Source organism: Chrysochloris asiatica, unplaced genomic scaffold (assembly GCF_000296735.1).
Source record: "Chrysochloris asiatica unplaced genomic scaffold, ChrAsi1.0 scaffold00033, whole genome shotgun sequence".
NCBI lineage: Eukaryota > Metazoa > Chordata > Mammalia > Afrosoricida > Chrysochloridae > Chrysochloris > Chrysochloris asiatica.
Window position 1 is genome coordinate 12,708,286 of NW_006408551.1, and position 4,213 is coordinate 12,712,498.

Consider the following 4,213-nt stretch of genomic DNA (forward strand, 5'->3'; position numbering starts at 1 on the left):
CAAATTTCATAGAAATAAAATTTAAAAGTAATAGTGGGTAATGATAACATGGATCTACTGACCTAAACAAAATGGAGTTGGTTTAGTCATTTCATTAAGTCTCAGGTGAGGACCCTGCAAATGAGCAAGTTTATACATGTGGTCCTAGAAGGAGGACAGGACAAAGAAAATAGGATGTGCTTAAACCCATCCAGATAGTTATCTCAGGAATTAAGCAGAGACCCTAAAGGTAGAATGTTTGAGAAGGATCATTGCCTGATTTTCCTTCCCCCACTCCCCTGAAAGATGCTATTTTGATGTTAAAATAGATTAAGTGCACAACCAAATGTAACTTATCCTATATAATGTGAGCACTCTTCATAAAAAAAGAAAAAAAAGATTGTATCATCTCTACATGAGAGGTTTTAATAAATGTTCCTCCATTCCTGAAACCATGTTCTTCTTCATAGAATCTTCAACATACAGATTGAGTAAGCAGAGTGTAAGAATACAATCCTGGCACAAACCTTTCCTGATATTAAACCACTGAGTATTTCTTAGTTCTCTTCAAATGACTGCTTCTTGGTCTATGTACAGGTTCCTCTTTAACACAATTAAGTGTTCTGGAATCCTTATTCTTCATATCCATAGCTTTTCTTTATCTTTTTATCCACAGTCAAAATACTTTGTATGGCAATAAAGCACAAGTAAACATCATTCTAGTATTCTCTGATTTCAGCCAATATCCGTCTGGTTTTGAAAATGGTATCCCTCCTTGTTCCATGTCCTCTTCTGAATCTACGTTGAATTTCTGGTAGTTCTCTGTCAATGTACTGTTGTAGCCATTTTAAAATTATCTTCATAAAAAGTATACTTGCATGTGATATTATTGATGTTATTTGATGATTTCTACATTCCATTGGATCACTTCTCTTTAAAATGGACACAAATATGTATCTCTTCCAATAGGTTGGGCAGGTAGGTGTCTTATAAATTCCTTGACATATATGAGGGAGCGCCTTCAGTGTTGCATCAGTTTGTTGATTTCAATTTGTATTTTGTCAGTTATTGGAGCCTTGTTTTGCATCAATGTCCTTAGTGTAGCTTGGACTTCATCCTTCAGTACCAGCGGTTCTTGATTATATACTAACTTTTGAAATGGTTGAACATTGGCCACTTCTTTTTGTTGCAGTATATCTATGCATACCTTTTATCTTCTTTTGATGCTTCCTACATCATTCAACATTTTGCCTATATAGTCTTCACAATTGCAGTGGAACCTAAATTGCAAGTCGAACCCCAAATTTGAGTGTGTCAGTGCTTAAAAAATTTCCCTAAAAGTAAAAACATTCTAAATGAGTGAAATGGCTTAAAGTGTCCAATTTCTATTATACCAGGATTAAGATATGTGGTTGGGTATTATTTTCAATGCAAGTATATAATTATTAGGGAAAGCAAAGTACCCAGTAAGAAAGCATTAAGATATTTAAAATAATCATCTTTTCTCCCCTAACTTTTGTATGTACAATATTTGTTTTGGAAGATTGTAGAAGATAATTTTCTCAATTTTCAGTGTCAGAACAAGCTGTACTCCAAAATGGCTCATTTGGTTTTAGCTTATGTACATTTCACATCTTAGAACTCATCACATTCCCCTTTGTTAGAATATGCGACCCAGGTGCATGCACATGTTAACAGTGGGACAATGGCTAGCAAGGGAGTTGGGGAGTCTGCACATGGCAGTGAACCTGGTCAGTGGGAGCAGCTACTGTCCCAGCTGCACCTACCATCACCACAGCAGCAGGAGGAAGAAAGAGGTGGTGGCCTGGGCTGGAGAAGTGGTGATGTCTCCAATGGATGACTCATTTCTAAGCTTGGATTGGTCCATTATGGCTTCTAAAGGGACAGCGCAGAGTAAGCTGATATAGATTCAGTGTAGCATAATGATGGTCCCAATCCAGTGACATAGATCATTTATAAGGATAAATGTAGAGATGCTTATGGTGATGATGGTGTGCTGTGGAGTTGGCTCTGAGTCATAGAGAGCCTGTATATGGTTTCTGAGGCAGTAAATCTTTACAGGAGTAGAAAGTTTCATTTTTCTCCTGTTGACCTTGTAGTTAACAGCCTAAGACATAATCACTATGCTATCAGAGCTCTTATAGTTATGGTTACTAGTAATCCCAGGCTGTTCTGAAGCATGGCATAGATGTTGTTGTTAAGTGCTATCAGGTCAGTTCCGACTCATAGTGACCCTGTACAGGGTTTTTAAGGAGTGACTGGTAGGTGAATGGGCTTTTAAAGTAACTCAAGTTGATGCTGAATTAAATACAGCCAATTACAGACTGTGGCATTTCAGAGAGTTCTCTTGAAGGAATTTTTAAAGGATCTACATAAGGAAATGAACTACAACATCACTACAGTAAATGAGAAACAGTCTAAACTATCAAGTTTGGCATCAAGTTAAGTGCGTTTCAGTGGAATGGCTGAAAGATCAATCTCAGGAGCTTGAGTTTATTGCTGATATTCTTAATCAGAATGCAAGAAATTACCATGTCTGACAGCAATGACAGTGGGCTAGTCAAGAATCTAGTGGGATAAATAACTGATAATGATATATAGATTATTTTATTTTTAAAATGCTGCAAAATAACTGTCTGAAACCATATATACTTTGTAATTTACAACACTGCCTAGCTCACTGTATGATAAGAACTGAATTGCTAACCACAAGGATGGAAGTTCAAACCCACCAGCTACTCTCTGGAAGAATGCTGGGGCTATCTGCTCTTTTAAAGATTTATAGTCTCAGAAACCATCACTGTGAGTCAGAATTCACTTGATGACAGTGGCTTTGATTTAGAGTTTCTGGCTACAATGATTCTTCTGTATTGAAAGAGAAATCTAGTATACTCTGGAAATGATCAAACTGGTACTACATAATGAAAGTGCATGGAACTGTTTGAAACTAATTTTGCAGGATTTTGACCTTTGCAAATATCACAATTTGTTAAATTACTTGATTTAGAACCAAATTACAGTTCTTCCCATCTAATTGTCTTTTTTGGTGGATATGTATGACGACATGCTGGAAAACCAATGTGACAACAAGGAGCACATTTTTAATAAAGCATTAGAGTTGTGTGAAATCTTAGCAAAACTACAGTATGAGAAAGGAGTATTGGAGATATAGCAGACAGTCACTTCAAAACAAATATAGGACAGAATGTGAGCAGACAGAAAATGTACAGCAATAATGATAGAATGTCTTTTTTTTTTTTTTTAAGGTCTCTATAATGACATGTCTGGAGTCCTGGTGTGGCACTGTGGGCTAATGCGCTGGACTGCAAAGTTGATTTGGACCGCAAGATCAGTGTTCAAGCTTACTAGCACTCCTCAGAAACCGTATATGGGGTCTTTATGGGTCTGAACCGACTGTACTGAACTTAAGAAGAGTAACAAATGGCAGTTCTAAAACTAGAGAGGTAATGCCTTTGCTTGTGTTGGTGTATTGCACTGCACAGATGTATACACCTTGGAAATCCTATGGGGCAGTTGTACTCTTTTATAGGGTTGCTATGAGTTGGGATTGGTGGCAACTGGTTTGATTTTTTTAATGGATATACACAGTCTCTGGTTTACAAACACATTTTATATATACAACCTGTAACTACGAACCAACCCCTGTAAAACATATTATATAAATAGTCAAAAGTACACACAATTGCTCCTAATAATAAATGTACATTATTATTGTTGTTGTGTTACTGTTTCAAATATATTATAGTATAGAGATTGAAAGACAAATTTGATTTAATGACAAATTTAGGAAATAAATTAATTTGTAATCCATTGATTGCTAGTACAGTAAGGTTGGCAAAGGTCTTGCCCAAGGTGTTGGCAGTGATATAGAGAGGAAGGAAAGCATCTTCAAGACCACTGAATGACTATATCTGTAAGACTGGTTGTTGGTTGTAGATGAAATATGAAGAATAGAGTGAAGTCAAAGCTACTGTCAAGTCTGAGACATTGGGAGCCTTAATGAATAATGCTGCTCTTCATAAACCCAGAGAAGCCAGAGCATCAAAACATAAAAGATAATGTAAACTTGCAAGATTATGTTAAAACTTTCTTAAAAAGAGTTGCAAAAACACCAGAATCCATTATTATTTAGTGAAAGTCTGTAGGGTAAGATTCAAGCATAAAAATACATAAAGTATGTTTCAAGTAAGCT